The sequence below is a fragment of the Chiloscyllium plagiosum genome, chromosome 40 (assembly GCF_004010195.1).
Source record: "Chiloscyllium plagiosum isolate BGI_BamShark_2017 chromosome 40, ASM401019v2, whole genome shotgun sequence".
In the NCBI taxonomy this organism is placed as follows: Eukaryota; Metazoa; Chordata; class Chondrichthyes; order Orectolobiformes; family Hemiscylliidae; genus Chiloscyllium; species Chiloscyllium plagiosum.
Window position 1 is genome coordinate 20,987,983 of NC_057749.1, and position 19,438 is coordinate 21,007,420.

Sequence of the window (19,438 nt, forward strand, 5' to 3'; positions counted from 1 at the left end):
AGGAGCAGGAGAGTCAACATTTTGGGCATAAGCCCTTCATCAGGAATGAGGTTTGTGGGCCTGTACATATCAAGTTCTCAAAATAAATGCATGGTTCAGATACAGCGTGACTGTGCAGACTTCCATCCTGCGGTGAAAGGATGACATCCTCAGTCTCCAGGGTCTCCCTCAGAAGAACAACTGCACAGGATTGACATCGGTTTATTGATGTGGAGGCAGCAAGGATGGCCTCCTAATTATTTGCCTGGAGCTAAAACCATTTTGGAAAGCTCTCCTTGCACGTCTGCCCAATTCTACTCCGGGGGACAAGAGGGTTGCATTAATTGACACTTCCTGGTGAAGGGCTTTTGCCTGAAACCTCGATTCTCCTGCTTCTCAGATGCTGCCTGACCTGCTGTGCTTTTCCAGCACCACACTCTCAATGTTGAGGCCAGAAACCTCACACACTTTAAAAAGTACTCAAATCGGCCATTGAAATGTCATAATATTGAAGGCTATAGGCCTACTGAGATTTGTGCAGGTAGTAGCATATTTTTTGTGACACAGACTTAATGGGCTAAGGGACCTCTTCTGTACAGTACAATTCTACTGGTTTAGATCTAAGCGTTCAAATCCCATCTACAGTTAGTGGAACTTAAATTCAATCAGTAATCTTCTGAACTGAAAGGGGTTGGAAAATGGTGGTTTTTATGCTATTGACGAAGGTAAAACAGGAGTGAGTGGAACAGACGGTGAGTGTGCCCAGAGCAAAATACAGGGAGTGTTAATGATGGTAAAGGAGAGATAGAGATGGAAATCAGGTGTTAATGATAAGTGTGGACAGGTTCATGAATATGAAAGGTTTAGAGGAACATGAGCCAAACACAAGGAAGTGGGAGATTTGCTTAGTTTGGGAAACCTGGTTGGCATGAACAAATAGTCCTGAAAGTTCTATTTCCGGGCCGACTGACTCTATAATAAGCTCAAGAACATTTACAGATGGAAAGAGGCCGCTTGGCCCATCATACCAGTGCTGGTCAACAAAGATCTGATTACATGAATCACATTTTACATCTCACGGCCCATACCTCTGGAGGCTATGGCAACACAAGTGAATGTTTATATACTGTTTAAATGTAGTGAGAGTATCTGACTCAACCATCCTTTCAGATAGAGTTACAGACTCCCACTACCCTCTGAGTGATAGAAGGCCAAACTCTCCTTTTGCCCTTCTATCTCTGAACTTAAATCTAGCCCCTTGGTTACTGACCCCTTAAATGATAGAAAGAATGCCTTCCTCTTTATGCCTCTCATAATCTTATCGCTTCGATTAAATCCCCTCTCACCCTTTGCTGCTCTAAGGAAAACAACCTCAGCCTATCAAATCTTTCCTCATAGCACAGAGCTTTCAGTCCAAGTAACGTCCTGGTAAATCTCATCAGAACACTCTTGACAGAAATCTCATCCTTCCTATAACGTAATGACCTGTGATCTTCTGCATGGACATTGTATGAAGTTGTGCTTAGTTAATCGGTAAATTCCATTGTCCTGGGATCCGTCTTCCACACACAAAATTCAGATAGTCCTTTGGGACCGTTCAAAGCCCAGTGTTAGTGAACACTGCCCCCTCCTGGAAGGTAGGACTTACAATTTGTTCAAACTCAGTGCACACAGCTGAAATGAAAATTAATTATTTAATGTTCTCTAGGAGGGAGAAGGAGGAAATGACTTTGTGCTCCTTCGAAACAATGCAATGCTGTGGGTGAAGTGGGGGATAGGTCTAGGCCTGTTCGGTGGAATTAATTTGAGCTAATCAATCTTTTAATGTATTTTGATCCCTAGTGCAGTCCTGAAAAGAAACTCAAACTTAACACCTGTGACAATCATTATCACATTAAACAAAACCTTCCCAAATCTGTGTTTTCACAGATATTGGAACAATTTCATGAGTAGTCCAGAATGTGTGAAGGCTATTTCAATGGGCAAGGACACAGTTTCACTTTAATCAAAAGAGTCTCTGGGATGGGTATTTGCAAGGAATGTAGGGCACCTTTGTATAGCCCAACCTATCGGTATATCTACAGCCTTGTAGTTCACAGTGGTATCCTTATTACCGCCTGGGAATTGGAGAAGTTACTCAGTGAATGTCTGTCAAGTTTCCCATGTCCTAGGGAATGTTGGGTGGCAGCTTTTGTCCAATTTCTGAAAATTGGCCATCACAAATGTCTTTGCTTTTAAACAATGGCTTCTTCTGAGTTGGATGCATTCTTGCTGAGGGACCGCCTACAGATCTGACACCTGACTTTGGCTGGCAGAGGGTGTTCACATCCTCAAAGATGCTGCTTGGATTTTTGCTGTCACTCATTTCCCCGATGCAATCATCCAATCCTTTCTCTCCTGTCCACAAAAGGATGCCACTGTCCCATTCCTCGTCACTGGAGTCCTTCAGAAAGCTGTTGAATGTCACTTTGCACTTACACTTGAATTTCTAGAATATCTCCAAGATGTTATCCGTCTTCCAATTCAGCCAGGGCTGGAGCGACAGCAGTGGCCATCTTTGTTTGACTGGAGTGAGTATACAAGCGGCCATCTTGGTTTGACTGGACACCAAAGTGAGTGTATATTCACAATCAAGTTCAATCTTTACCTCATTTGTGTTCTAATCACAAACAAGTGATATCACAAACTACAAGGTGAAGCAGCAATGATGAGTGATCAAACCTGGACTATCTAAAAAGAAACCAAAAATGTACAACTCCCCCACCAAACAGGAAATTGAATTTCTATTCATCACTATAAAAGATAAGCGCATTTGCTGTACATGTGACCAAAGTATACAGATACGTAAAAGGGAAAATTTCGAAAAACATCCACAATGATGCACAATATGGTCAAGCTTTCTAATGAACAGCATGCTTTGGACAATGAAAGTTGATGAGCTAAGGGCCATTTTGAAAGCTCAACAGTCTTATTTCATAAACCAGCAGCAAAGGTAAAGCCTGTTTGAAACATCAGTTCGCACTTGCTATCTCCTGGCCAAACACAGGAGGTCGTTGGCAAATGGTAAAAGTTAGGTCAGAAAATGCTGAAAAAACTTTCAAAACTAAAGGGTCCAGCGACCCTTCTTCATGAACGAAAGATGTAATTTTCAAATTAAAGGACACCCAAAATTAATAAAATGTAATATTCCTGCTATAAGCCACTCCAGACCTTAAGGGCTCCAAATTACCAGAGGAAGTGTAGGAGACAGGGTAAATTACAACATTTAAAAGGCATCTGGATGGGTATATGAATAGGAAGGGCTTAGAGAGATATGGGCCAAATGCTGGAATATGGAACTAGGTTAATTTGGGATATCTGGTCAGCATGGCCGAGTTGGACAGAAGGGTCTGTTTCTGTACTGTATAACTCCATGACTCTACGATTCTCTAACCGCTGCCCCCATGTTATGTTTTATGGTTTTGAGATCGCCAAAATAAATTACATAAATTCTGGAGCCTACTTCATGTAGAATTTTCATAAAGCTTCATAAACGGCGAATCTACCTAGAATCATAGAGAATCCCTACAGTGTGGAAACAGGCCATTTGGCCCAAAAAGTTCACACCGACCCTCTGAAGAGCATCCCACCCAGACTCATTTTCCAATATTTCCCCTGACTACTACACCTAACCTACACCTTCCTGAACATTATGGGCAATTTAGCATGGGCATAATGTGCACATCTTTGGATAGTAGGAAAGAAACCAGAGCACCCAGAGAGAACTCATGCAGATAAAGGGAGAAAACCTGGGTCCCTGGTGCTGTGAGGCAGTGTTGCTAATCATTGAGCCACCGTGCTATTGTAGGGGTAATGCGAAGACTGCAGCAGTGGGTGATGTATCCTGACATAAATCCCAAATAAATTTGGAAGAATCTTACCCCTGCTGGTGAATATGAATGGGAGAACAGGAAAAAGGGGAGATGTTTTATTGTTCGAAGTGAGCAATTTCGAATCAAAGAAATTCAGTCATAGAGATGTACAGCATGGAAACAGACCCCTCAGTCCAACTCGTCCATGCTGACCAGATATCCAAACCCAATTTAGTCCCACCTGCCAGCACCCGGCCCAGATCCCTCCAAACCCTTTCTATTCATATAGCCATCCAGATGCCTTTTCAATGTTGTAATTGTACCAGGCTCCACCACTTCCTCTGGCAGCCCATTCCACACACGCACTATCCTCTGTGTGAAAAAGTTGAACCTCAGGTCTCTTTTATATCTTTCCCCTCTCACCCTAAACCTATGCCCTCTAGTTCTGGACTCCCCCACTCCCAGGAAAAATCTATTATCCTATCTATGCCCCTCATTATTTTATAACCCCCTATAAGGTCACCCATCAGCCTCTGATGCTCCAGGGAAAATAGCCCCAGTCTATTCAACCTCTCCCTATAGCTCAAATCCTCTAACCCTGGCAACATCCTTGTAAATCTTTTTGAACCCTTTCAAGTTTCACAACTTCCTTCCTTTAGGAGGGAGACCAGATTGGCACACAATATTCCAACAGTGGCTGAACCAATGTCCTGTACAGCCGCAACTTGACCTCCCAACTCCTGTACTCAATACTCTGACCAACAAAGGAAAGCATACCAAAAGCCTTCTTCACTATCCTATCTACCTGTGACCCCACTTTCAAGGAGCTATGAACCTGCACTCCAAGGTCTCTTTGTTCAGCAACACTCCCCAGGACCTTACCATTCAGTGTATAAGTCCTGCTAAGACTTGCTTTCCCAAAATGCAGCACCTCGCATTTATCGAAATTAAACTCCATCTGCCACTTCTCAGCCCATTGGCCCATCTGATCAAGATCCCTTTGTAATCTGAGGTAACCTTCTTTGTTGTTCCTTCTTTGGTGTCATCTGCAAACTCACTAACTATATCTCTTATGCTCACATCCAAATCGTTTATATAAATGATGAAAAGTAGTGAACTCAGCACCGATCCTTGTGTCACTCCACTGGTCACAGGCCTCCAGTCTGAAAAACAACCTTCCACCGCCACTCTCTGTCTTCTATCTTTGAGCCAGTTCTGTATCCAAATGGCTAGTTCTCCCTGTGTTCCGTGAGATCTAACCTTGCTAACCAATCTCCCATGGGGAACCTTGTCGAATGGGGAACCTTACTGAAGTCCATATAGAGAACATCTACCGCTCTGCCCTCATCAATCCTCTTCATTACTTCACCAAAAAACTCTTGTCAAGTTTGTGAGACATGATTTCCCACACACAAAGTCATGTTGACTATCTCCAATCAGTCCTTGCCTTTCCAAATACATGTACATCCTGTACCTCAGGATTCCCTCCAACAACTTGCCCACCACCGACGTCAGGCTCACTGGTCTATAGCTCCCTGGCTTGTCCTTACCACCGTTCTTAAACAGTGGCACCATGTTAGCCAACCTCCAGTCTTCCAGCACCTCACCAGTGACTATCGATAATACAAATACCTTAGTAAGAGGCCCAGCAATCACTTCCCTAGCTTCCCACAGAGTTCTAGGGTACACCTGATCAGGTCCTGGGGATTTATCTACCTTTATGTGTTTCCTCCTCTGTAATGTGGACATTTTGTAAGGTGTCACCATCTATTCCCTTACATTCTATATCTTCCATATCCTTTTCCACAGTAAACACTGATGCAAAATACTCGTTTAGTATCTCCCCCATCTCCTGCGGGTCCACACAAAGGCCACCTTGCCGATCTTTGAGGGGTCCTATTCTCTCCCTAGCTACCCCTTTATCCTTAATGTATTTGTAAAAACCCTTTGGATTCTCCTTAACTCTATTTGTCAAAGCTATCTCATATCCCCCTTATGTCCTCCTGATTTCCTGCAGACTTACTGTAAGGCCACACTTAAAATATCCCCTTAACTGTTTCTGTGCTGTGACCTCTCCCAAACAGGTTCTTCCGAGCTCAATTGTGAATTTCACTGTTTGTTGATTTTCCAGATGCACTCCGATGTCCAGCGACGCAAGATTTCAAACAGCAAAGGCAGTACCTGCGCAGGTTCACTGCTGTGTCAGGGAGCAGTGTTGGTTTCTTTCTGTCTGTCTCTGTCTCTGTCTCTCTCTCTTGCACTGACCTGACTATGTGCTTCCTTTGTCTGTTCCTCTCCCTTTTAAAAGTGATGTTGTTTTGACTTTTTTTCTCCGAAGTTCCAAAACAATGCAACAGCATTTAAAACAGCAATTGCTGCTCCTGGAATTCGAGGAAATCACCTCCAACACCTAAAAATTCTCATAAAAGGAGCAGCTGTTACAGGGAGAAATTTTTTCCCATCCTCCATCTTGGATGATGAAGGGCTTTTGCCCAAAACATTGATCTTTCTGCTCCATGGATGCTGCCTGACCTGCTGCGCTCTTCTAACACCACACTAATCTTGACTCTAAACTCCATCTGCCACTTCTCAGCCCATTGGCCCATCTGGTTAAGATCCCGGTGTAATCTGAGGTAACCTTCTTCGCTGTCCATTACACCTCCAATTTTGGAGTCACCTGCAAACTTACTAACAATACCTCCTATGCTCACATCCAAATCATTTACGTAAATGACAAAAAGCAGAGGACCCAACACCGATCCTTGTGACACTCCACTGGCCAAAGGCCTCCAGTCTGAAAACTAACCCTCCACCACCACCCTCTGTCTTCTACCTTTGAGCCAGTTCTGTCTCAAATGGCTAGTTCTCCCTGTATTCCATGAGATCTAACCTTGCTAACCTGCTAAACAATGACAGTATTGCAATAAAAACTGAAAATGTTGGAGTTATCCAGGGCTGATTTGTTTTCATAGAATCCCTACAATGTGAAAACAGGCCATTTGGCCCAACAAACCCATACCGACCCTCCAAAGAGTAACCACCCAGACCCATTCCCCAATTTCTCTACATTTCCCCCTGATGAATACACCTAACCTGCACATCACTGAACACTATTGGCAATTTACCTCAACTGTACCTCTTTGGACTGTGGGAGGAAACCGGAGCACCCGGAGGAAACCCACACAGACACGGGGAGAATGTGCAAACTCCACACAGACAGTCGCCTGAGTCTGGAATTGAACTCGGGTCCCTGGCACTGTGAGACAGCAGTGCTAACTGCTGAGCCACAATGCTGCCCTATAATATTGATAAGTTAGCTCTTGGTTAAACATTTAATTTACAACGTGAGTGGGAAGAGCTAATGAGTTGCTGTGGCAGAGGAGGAGTGAACGCTCACCACGTCCAGGGAGAAATGGTGCTCACAAACTGACTGACATTGGTAAAAAGCCACTCCACATGGCAGTCCAGACCAGCTGAGTGCTGAACTTTGGCCCCTCAGTGTGTTGGGACTTCTTGTCCTTCAGAGCTGTTGACCAATCAGGGCTGGGGAGAGGAGGTGGCAATTTCATGAGGCTGGCACAACACTCGTGGGAATTCTGAAGAAGAGTCTTACTAGAATCAAAACATTAATACTGTTTTCCTCTCTATGGATGCTGTCAGACGTGCTGAGGTTCTCCAGCACTGTCTGTTTTGATTTCAGATTTCCACCTTCTGTGTTGTTTTACCTTGACACAATCTTCTCCCATGAAGAAGGGCTTATGCCTGAAACGTCGATTCTCCTGTTCCCTGGATGCTGCCTGACCTGCTGCGCTTTTCCAGCAACAGATTTCCAGCTCTGATCTCCAGCATCTGCAGACCTCACTTTCTCCACAATCTTCTCCCATGTCTTGACTCTCCACTATTTGCAGGGTGTGTTTTGTTTCTTCCACAGTCACAAAACATGGCACTCCCTGAATCTTGTGACTGCCTGTCAAGTCGTGATTGCGTTCTCCCATTGTCATTTTCAGACCTGTTTCAATTTATTGACTGTGCAGTTAACAGGTACTTTGGGATTTCATACCTGCTCCCATTTGTAATCAAGCGAATGCAATTAATCTCAGTTAGAGAGGTCAGCTCAAACCTTGTCAAACTTGCTCAAACATTTTCATTTTACACACAGACGTGACAGGCAAATTGTCATTGGTATTCATCGGCTCTTCCAACTCACGCTGCAAATTAAATGTTTAACTAAGAGCTAATTTATCAATATTAAAGCCTCATTCTTTATCCTTTGTTTTGTCTTCCCCATTGACCTCACCAATGCCCTAGGCCTCCCTTACTCTGCAACTTGCTAAAGCTCAGATTTCATATTTTCCAATCTGCTCACAGAATAGTCTCTGAGTCACATTCCTACAGAGACCACCAGCTCATCCGGGTATGTTCCTTACTGCCTGCCTCTTACACAATCCGATTATAACCGATTACACCAACACTGCACCTCAGTGACAAAGCCAGCGTTGCTTTCTTAGAGGGTGAGTTGGGGTGGGGGGGGGGGAGCAGTGGTAATGGACGACAGGGAAATGACAGAGGCTTTGAACAAATATTGTGTGGTCCATCCTCACAATGGAAGAAACAAAACACATCCTGTGAACAACAGAAATTCAAGAGGCAAGAGGGAGGGAGCAAAGCCCATGAGACATAGAAGCAGCAGTAGACCATTCAGCCCATCAGGTCTGCCCTGCCAGTCAATGAGGTCATGGCTGGTCTGAACACTCTCAACTCTATTTTCCAGCCTTTTTCCCATAATCCTTCATTCCCTTCCTGATTAAAAATCTACCTCAGCCTTGAACATACACGATATGGAGATATCGGTGTTGGACTGGGGTGGACAAAGTTAAAAATCACACAATACCAGGTTATAGTCCAATAGGTTTAATTGGAAGCACGCTAGCTTTCGGAGCACTGCTCCTTCATCAGGTGATTGTGGAGTATAAGATTTTGCTATAAATTCTGTGTCCTATACTCCACAACCACCTGATGAAGGAGCAGCGCTCCGAAAGCTAGTGTTTCCAAATAAACCTGTTGGACTATAACCTGGTGTTGTGTGATTTTTAACATTGAACATACAGAATGACCCAGCCTCTGTTCCACAGATTCACTCCCCCACTGAGAGGAGGAATTGCTCTCCATCTTCGTCTGAGATGCTGCCCTCGGGTCCCAGATTCTCCCACAAGTGAAGACAACCTTTCTGCAGCTACCCTTCAAGTGTTCTCCAAATCTTGTATGTTTCAATAAGGTCTTCACTCACACTTCTAAACTCCAATCACAACTCAGAACAGAGACAACCGGGGGGAGAAAAAGGAGTGGGACTGAGGCTAGCACCATGGTTGTTGAGAAGGGTGTTTCAAGATTGTTTAACAGTAATGCTATCCTCATTTTGCTGGGTCACTAAACTGATTATTTATTCCCTCAGGACATTAGAAAGAGTTAATCATTGCTCCCAGTGCATATGATCCAGTGGATAGGAGCAGGATAACTATTTGTTTTTTCCTCGGTCACTAACATTTTCACCACTTTAACCTCTGACATGTGAAAGTAAACTACCAGAGTTATGAACTTATCTGAAGTACCGTGTGCTTTCAAATTATTCCCGTTGACGGACATGTAGTGCGTGGTATAAAATTCCTCTGTGCTGAATTGAGATATATTTGAAACCAACATGTCCAAGAGCCCAAAAACCATTTCGAGTAAATGCTAAATCATTTCTCTTCCAAATATGTCTGAGAGTAATTTCAGAACTGTGGAAACCTATTGGTCCGCGGTTTGTGAGATTGTGACAGTGAAAATCTGCTTTGATTCCATAATGTGTGAATCATCTGCACATTAAACGCAAGGGAATCTCTCCCTCAGTTTCCCCTTTTGTTTATAATTCCCATTCCTCCCCAGATCGGTCCCTCTCCTTAGCTGGAATTTAGATACAAACTAATCCCCCTTTTCCACATTCTAGGGAAGAGCTAAGAGGGCTTGGCCTGTTTCTCATGACCATCTGAATGGTTTTACTGGACAGATGCAGAGAGCTGTCATGAATTATAGAATCCCTTCAGTGTTGGGGCAGGCCATTCAGCATTGGGGCAGGCCATTCAGCCCATCGAATCCACACTAACCATCTGAAGAGCATCCCACCCCATCTCGGTAACCTTACATTTCCTTCCCATGGCTGATCCACCTAGCCTGCACTCTATGGCAATTTAGCACGGGCAATCCACCTGATCTACACACCTTTAGACTGTGGGAGGAAATCCACGCAGACGCGGGAAGAACTGCAAAGTCGCCTGAGGCAGGAAACGAATCCGCTTCCCTGGTGCTGTGAGGCGGCCATTGTGCTGTCCACAGACTGACTTGAGGCGAACACCAATAAGTCATGTTACAGTTGGATCCCTTTTTACCCCAATGGTTTTGCTTTCTATGAATATTGTTGCAAAAATAACTGTGTTCCTCTCGCTGCACTCCATGATGTATTGAACAGTAAATTCTGGGTTTTGCACAGGGAGCACATGCTGGGAGTCTGAGGCTGCTCTAAACCAGACTTCTGGTGAGTGCATTCCTCAATGGCCAACACTGGCTGACTATCTACTCCACCGGCACTGGGCAGTGACTGACTTGAAGCAAGAATACAGCCTCACCTCACAGCACCAGCACAACGGGTGTCCAGAAAAATCTGACCACTAACACCAACAAGTCACATTGTTATAGCACTTTCAGAGGATTAAAGCATTTCAAGCTGCTTCTCAGAATATAAATTTGTCACTGAGTTGCATGGAGCGATATGGGAATTTTAAAACTTAGGCTTTAAAAGACAGGGAGGAAAAGTGGTGGAAGGCTTTAGGGAAGGAATTTCAAAGCATCTGGCCCAGGCATGGCTGTCAGTGATGGAGCCATTACAGCTGAGAATACAACCAGTTAGCTACTTAAGAGGCCAGAGTCAGAGGAACATGGAGATCTCTGTGGGAGTGCAGTGGGGCTGGAGGAGATTACATAGATGGAGGAAGGGATGAGGATATGCAGAGGCTAGAATACAAGGATGGAAACCAAATGCAAAGGTGGAAATAAAGGAGGTGGTTACCACATCTACGCGTGGCATCTAAACAGATCACCGAAGTCAGACGCCAAGGATTCCTGCTGGAATTCCCTCTCTAAGGGCATTGTGGGTCAACCTACAGCACATGGACTGCAGCAGTTCAAGAAGACAGCTCACTACCACCTTTTCATGGGGCAACTGGGGATGGGCAATAAGTACAGGCCCAGCCCATGATGCCCACATCCCATAAATGAATAAAATAAGGCAAAAGGGTAATGTGCCCGACATGAGAAGTTTCAATTCCTCACTCATGATGAATTGAAACTCTCAGGATTTTTAACTCCGTTGTGCAATGCCTGGATCTCTGGTCATGAGAATAGCTGATGTCAAATATAGGTCACCATGCACTGACAGACCGAGTTGATCAGGACTTGTGCATTTACAGGTTCTCTGATGTTTTAAAAGAACAACAAAAGCATCTCTGGTGAAGTGTTTGGGCTGAGGGGGCGGAAAGCTTTACAAAGGTTGGGTGTAGTCAACTTGACAAGTTTATCACGGGCGGAAAATGTGGTGCAGGCCAATACTTGACCAACATTGTCCTTTCACTAAGAGGGCCATATTTCCCTCAGAGAAAACATGTAGCTGAGCTGCTTTCTGTTACTGTTCCTTGTTGATAAAACATGGTGGCACATCGAGGTTTCCTCCCTCAGGCTCCTTCTTCCTGAATTCTTCAATGAGGGTTCCTCAGGTGGTATCTGTTGTGATGCTACAGGCTACTGAGTGACCAATTACTACTTCCCCATTGAGAAGTTCAGTACTGGACTGAACTAAATTCTCACAAATCCCCTGTTGCCTGGCATGGATGGGGTTTGGGTGTATTAGAAACACCCCAAAGAAACACAACACAGTCCACTCTGGTGTTCTTTGAGTAAAACATTAAAAGTCCTGCATAAGCTCATTGTGATTCTGAGCCTTTCCCTGTTTGCCACGTTTTCTTTCTCTGTTTCAAAGTCGAAACAAGACATTTTCACTTTAGTCGTCGTGGCAACATAACGGATTAATGTCTGAAAGATTTTGGATATAATGTGCTTACAAATTCAATCAGCTTGAGATTGTAATGGGACCGATGTGAGGGAGGATGATAACAACACTAACCATTTTGTGTCATTTTCTTTGTTATATTATGGTGGAAGCACTGTTATTCTGAAAGTATTATTTCTTCATTTTTCTAATTTATCACCACGATTTTGTACTTCCGAATTTCTGCAATGCTGGACCTTTTTACTTGTTTTTCTAATTTTTCTTTACACTAAGAATATGTGCTTAAGATGGTACCATAATGTGGCGACTTGTAAACTTTTCACTCTGCAGGTGATTCTGGGATAGTGTGTGTTTTGGCAGTACGATCCAGCTATAACATCGCTGAAGAGTTAGGGAATGGTATTTTCGAGAACTCTTAACCTCTGTTGGCAATAGTGCGATTCCAGTGGGGTGCACACTTTCTTCTGTGCTTGCGCGATGTCAGCTGCTGACAGAGCAGCTTTCAGAGAGAGGTGCAGTTCAGGGAGTAGCTTTCTTACATTTTTTAAATGTGCTGTGTTAAACTTACTTTTGTTTCATTAATAATTATGATTTCAACCTTTATTCAGACTGTGCTATACTTTGTGTTAGACTTTTGGGTGATTTTCGAGCGATGGTGAGTGACATTTTTTGCGGGTCTGCCCCAACCCCACTTTTCCCATAGGCCCCATTATTTCTATTAAGCAATTTGCTATTAAACAAGTTTCCGCTGGAACGCAACTACGGCGTTATAGGAGAACTACCTGCACTCATGAGTACGTGTGACAATGAAGCTAATTTAATTCAATTTCGTTCAATAGTGGTATCTGGGTGAACTGCAGTGGAGCTGCTGTCTTGGAAGTCAACATGCCAAGTTCAAATCAAAGCTATCGAACCAACTGTATTAAAATGGTAAACTTTCTTTGAAGGTTTTGGCTGGTTGCACAAGAATTCTGGATATCTCGGGACTGAATAATGGGGAGTTTACTGAGGTATACGTTTGTGATGAGGAATGATTCCACAGCACGGGTGAAATTCCCATACTGGCTGAGGTTATTGTATAGGTCCTGCCTCTCGAACCTGCTCCTCACTTGAGGCATGGTGGCCCTCAGCTTAAACTCCCCAAAAGTTGTTTGTCTCCAATGAGAGAGCAGCCCTCTAGGATTATAAACCCAGGAGAGCTGGCTCAGAACATCCAAAGCTCAGAACCCTCATCAAAAGCAATGGATGTGGGAAATCTTTCCAGAACCTACCAATTTGCTTTGATTCTATACTGCCTGGATTTCAATTTATTACACTTAGGGGTACATAAATTAAGTATTAATGTAACATGTAAATGAAAACTTTACTGTGCATGAGATGCTTGTGTTTCAACTTGACACATACTCACTTCCTGTAATTTAGAATTTATGGTCCTTGCTGATCTCTAGTAGACAAGTCAAATCCAAGAATGAAATCTGGCTTGGTAGATCAAATATTTTTAAAAGTTTAAGCTTGCGGCCTTTCATTGAAACATAAACACACACGGCTGCAAATTTGGTTTTAACAATAAAACAGATGTTTATGACCCAAAATAAATACAAATAAAACAAATTAAATTACCTACATACAGACAGTTTGAAAATTTTCCAAACACACTATAAAACGCAATGTGACATATTCCCCAACACCATCACTTTACAGTCACTCAAAAATCCAGAGAAATCCCTGCTCTATCAAATCTGTAAATGTGACTTAACTGCTTCTTTTCAGCTTTGGTTCTGTGCACGGTTCACTTGGCTACTCACCCAATTGAGAGATTACATTTTCTCAGTCTTTTAATTATTTGCAAAGTTATAACCAATTACCACAAACTCCCTTCTTTTACTCAGGTAAATCGTCTTCAACTGCACTTAATCTCCTTTCTCTTGGAGAGATTATACTTGCTTTGGACTCCACTCAGGTCTGCTTCAAATTGACTAACTATAAAAACATGCTCAGCCTGCACTCTGCTTGATGTGTTCTCTCTCCTGTTATAAACCCATAAGTATCAATAAACTTTCAGGAGGCACATACTGGTTTAAAAATGTGATTCCAGAAATACTGACTGAGGTAATTTTTAAACCCCTTCAGAAAAATAAATGAACACCTGTATGTTGTTCATTTAAAATTCAAACACTTCAAGAATGAGCAATATTAATATATAAAAATTGAAAACCTTTCCCTCTTTGAAAAAACACAGCCATTCCTGCTATATGGGAGTTGCCAGCAAACTTGGCAATTTTTAATATATTAACCTGTTTGGTCATGTTATGACACAAATCTGCAGCCATCACATCCCAAAGTGAGACCTGAACACAAACTTCCTAATCGAGACACGGGGTTGTTAAAGACTGGAATTCTTTTGCCCATTGCTGAGTGTTTTACTCATTCAGGGACTGAATAGGCAACACTGGCTGGATTGTACTTTATTGGCTGCCCCTAGTTGCCCTTGGAAGGTGGTGATAAAGCGCCTTCCTGAACCGTTGGAGTTCATATGTTGTAGGCACATCCACAGTGCCAGCAGTTAAGCAGTTCCAGAGCATCAACCCAGTGACAGTGAAGAAACAATGGTGCATTGTCGAGTGATATTGGTGTGTAACGGAAGATGTTGAGACAAAGGGGTCATGAAGCGTGAAAAATATTTAGCAGGACCTCCCTGTAAACATATTCAAACAGGATCCTGAGGAAGATGCCATGAGGAGGAAGGGTTCATTCTTTTAAATCCAAAGCTTAATTGCTATAGTTCACACTGCTGCCAGTGATCCAATCACTCTGGCAGCCCATCCCTTCGCTGCTTTGGATTTAGGGCAGCATGGCGGCTCAGTGGTTAGCACTGCTGCCTCACAGCACCAGGGTCCCAGGTTCGATTCCAGCCTCGGACAACTGTCTGTGTGCAGTTTGCACATTTTCCTCGTGTCTGCGTGGGCTTTCTCTGAGTGCTCCAGTTTCCTCCCACAGACCAAAGATGTGCAGGTCAGGGTGAATTGGCCATGGTAAATTGCCTATAGCATTAGGTGCATTAGTCAGAGGGAAATGAGTCTGGGTGAGTTCCTCTTCGGAGGGTTGGTGTAGACTGATTGGGCCGAAGGGTCTGTTTCTACACTGCAAGGAATCTAATCTAAACTCCACTAGTGTTGCACCATACAGTGTTCAGGATGGTGGCAGGAGAATTGGATAAATCTTGGTCTTTCTGTTTTTAGGAACCACACCGTGATGTCTGCCAGCTCAGCTAAGTACGTGGAAAATATCTCATCGTTCCTGGGTGCAGGCATCACAGGTGGGGACTCAGAAATAAACTATTGTTCCTTCACTGTCACTGGGCTAACCCCTGGAATCTCTTAACTGATGGCACTGTGGATGTGCCAACAGAACATGGACTGCAGTGATTCAGGAAGACAGCTCACCATCACCTTCCCAAGGGCAACTGGGGACAGGCAATAAGGATAGCCCATCCAGTGATGCCCCATCCCTAATTACCCAGGAGAAGGTGATGGCAGTCCGTTGAGGGGTGGGTGCATCTACAGTTGAAAGCAATTCCACGATTCTGACCCAGTGTCACTTAAGGATCAGTGATATATTTCCAAGTCAGGACGGTGACTGGTTTGGAGGGGAATTTTCAGGGGGTGTCCCTCTGGATGGTAGAGGTGGCAAGTTTCAAAAGAGACTTTGTGAGTTCCTGCACTGCAAAGATGGTAGACATTGCTGTGACTGTGTATCGCTGACAAAATTAGGTTCTTCCAAGTTGCATCTCAGCTTCACAGTGACATGATCTGGTTAGGAGAGCACTATGGTAGCAGAGGGAGGTTGCCAGGCACCAGCAAGGTGATAAAGTCAACAAATTTGACTTGTTGATCAGATGAGCACACCTTGGATTAATCTGTGAAGTTTCACCCTGTGTAGAAGACAGAGTCATCTTCTCTGCCACATTGCTCTAAGGGATGCCCTTACCCATAAAGAACACAGACCTGTTCCTTCGATGGCCCATTACAGCTGTACACTAACTGTATTCCCCCGACCCACACACCCCAGTGTGCCAGGTCAAAACAACATCTTCGAACACAGCACAGAACACATGAAATAGACAAAACCAGGTAATGAAGTGATGTAATTTAATGTTCCAGTGTTACTGTAGCAAAAATAATAATATATTCTCACCTCTACATTTCCAATAATTAAATACTACATTAAAACTTAAATACAGTCTGATATCAGACTTAGTTTGCACAGTTATTCCAAACCTCCTCCTCTCTTCAACGTCTTGACTTTAGAGAGTTGTACAGCCTCTCTCCTAACCTGGGTGATCAAACTTCACACATGCGCCTTGACAGCAGGGTATATGCTGACCGTTTGACTTTGGGAAGCTCCACATCTTGGCATCACTGGATGCAGAGGCATCTTCTGACAGCGGTCAATACGGGAGTCCCTTTCATCTTCCCTCGCGTGAGGGAGCCAAGGCCCAAGTATAGCGCCCCCTGCTGTGACGGTAGAGCAGCCTTTTGCAGCTGCTATTCCTGATCAGGGTGGTTTGTGTCACAGCATATGAACACAGGACTGCTTTATCTCCAAACGACAGCTCATATTCTGGAGAAAAAGGCGGCTGGAACCAGACTACTGCATTACAACCTGCCTTTATATAGCACCAGAACGTAATAAAATGTTCCTAAGGCGCCTCACTAGAGTTTAATGAAGCAGATAGATTTTAACACTGAGTTACAGGAGGCAATATCTGTGCTGTGGGGAACAGGCAGGAATGTGGAGTTGAGGATTGTCAAAGAGAAGAGGCATGGAGAGCACGTAGTTGCCAGCACCACCAGCAGTGGGCAGTGTGATGCTGCAAGGTTTCAGAGCAGTAGGATCAGACAGCTCACTGGGGAATTGCAAGGCTGGAGGAGCCAAGGGCAGGGATGATGAAGTCAGAGGAAATCGCAGCACGATTCTTTCAAATAAAAGATAATCGTTCCAAAGGAAAGTCATCTATTTTGTCACAATTTTCTCGAAGCAGTTCAGTTAGGGAGTGGGGACTGAGAAGCGGTTAACAGGTGATGAAATAATCTCACAAATGGGAATAACGTCAGCAGCAAGGCATGAGTGTCAGCTGAAACCACCAAGGCAATTTTAAACAAACCCAACTTGGTGGGGTCCAGGGATGTGAAGATTAGGTGGACTGGCCACGGGAAATGCAGGGTTACAGGGATAGGGTAGGTCTGGGTGGGATGTTCTATGGAGGGTCACCGTGGATTTGATGGCCTGCTTCCAGGCTGCAGCGATTCTGTGGTGGGGTGTGCAGGAGTGTCAGTCATCCACCCGATTCCCACTGCACAATGTTTTCGTTTCCAGGCAGTTCTAACAGGATTAGACCGGGTAAATGCAGCCAGGATGGTCCCGATGACCGGGGAAGGTCAGAACGTGGGGTCACAGTCTCTGGCCATTCAGGGCTGAGATGGGGCGAAACCTCCCTGAGATGGGGGGGTGGGGGGGGGGGTGGGGGAGCTGTGGAAATTTCTGCCACAGAAAGTAGCTGAGGCCAAAATGTTGAGTGCTTTCACAAGGGAGTTAGATACAATTCTTCGGGCGAAAAGGATCAAAGGATATAGGGAGAAAGCAGGAAGAGGACAGTGAGATGGATGATCAGCCATGATCATATTAAATAGCAGATCAGGCTCAAAGGGCTGAATGGCCTACTCTTGCTCCTATTTTCTATGTTAAAGGGAATGGCTGATCTGATTGCATTCACTTCCACCAGAGTTTTACTTTGGTGGGAGCTTTAAAGTCTGCACGAGTTATGTTGTCTTGATATTTTGCCCGGCCACACCGTTCTGTTCTCTGTAACAGAACTCTGCCAACTCTCTCCAAATTGCTTTAACCTCACAGCGATACGTTGGAACTTGGTGGGAGAGGGTGTATTTTTTTTTAAATCCACTTGTCTAGGGATGTTATTACACAGCTCAGGAGCAGGTGGGACTTGAACTCAAGTCTTCTGGCCCAGGGACACTAACACAGTGCCCCAACCTGCTTCATTCACACTTCTCCACCGTAACCATGAGGAGAACGCTTTCTGACTCAGCACAAGAGTGCTTGTCCCAAAACAAAAAAAAAACTTTGAAAACTCAATAATTCTCTGTAACCTTTTAAACGTTTAAGCTCCCCGATGGCACCAGCTCTTGCCCAGACAGGGCTCCAGTTACAAACAAAGAGGGGAATGAGAACTGTAAGAGAGAGCAGGGCTCCAGCCTTCCAGTAGCTGGTTAGCTTCAGAGCTTTCACCATCACCAAAAATAACATCACCATAAAAATAAACAGGGTCCAATAAAATCTAAAGCAAGATCCCAGAGCTTGCCATGAATGTATTAGCACCCGGCCAGCCAAAGAAACAAGCCTCGCTCTTAACTTCAATCCAGGTGACATCTAACACATTTCATTTCGAATACAATGCCCTTGCATCATCTTGGCCAGCACTTTGCCAATCTGGGTGCCACTGGAATATCAGCAGGAAGATTGATGTCGCTTCGTGTTGCAGCATGAGGAGAAAAGATTTTGATTTTTCAATGAATTTTTTCAAATGACCTCCCACTCTGTACCGCACCACACAGCACCTCACTCTCAGCTGCTTGCAGAATATTATTTATAAAATGCATTTTCTCCCCTCCCCATCAGATGCACCACACTAAACACAATGCCACGTGCTGCATCTCCTGCTCTTGTCAAACCTCTTAAGGGCGACTCTGTGCCTGTAAACCCCCTGCTCTACTGACGACAGACAGGACTGCAGGGGTAAACCCAAATAACTACCACCCGAGTCACAACCCCTGGACAACCTACAACGAGGCTGAGAGGAGACTGGAGAGAGATTTCCAGCATCCTCAGCGTACTGGACATTGTGCATAGTGAGAAGCAGGTCCCACTCGTCAAGGGGATGAGGATGGGAGGGTATAGATTTAAAATGGTCTGCCAAAGAAGCGAGGGTGTTGGGAGGAAAATCCTTTTCACTCAGTAAGGGGCATGGAATGCACTGCCTGGCAGGGTGACAGAGACAGGTTCGATTGAGGCAGTCAAGAGGATAGCTACTTGGAGAGAAATAGTTTGCAAGGGTTTGGGGACTAGGCAGGAGATTGGTGACGATGCTTACCTGAAGAGCTAGTGCAGACGCATTGGACCAAATTGGCCCGTTGTGCCCTGTCAGGCCCCTGTGATTCTGCATTCCCCAGATTAAATACATTTTTGGATAAACTGAGCACCCGATCATTACAGATCCGTTCCCTCCGTGACTACCTGGTCAGGTCCACGCCCCCCCATACGACCCACCCTCCCATCCTGGCACTTTCCCCTGCCACCGCAGGAACTGTAAAACCTGTGCCCACACCTCCTCCCTCACCTCCATTCAAGGCCCTAAAGGAGCCTTCCACATCCATCAATGTTTTACTTGCACATCCACCAATATCATTTATTGTATCTGTTGCTCCCGATGTGGTCT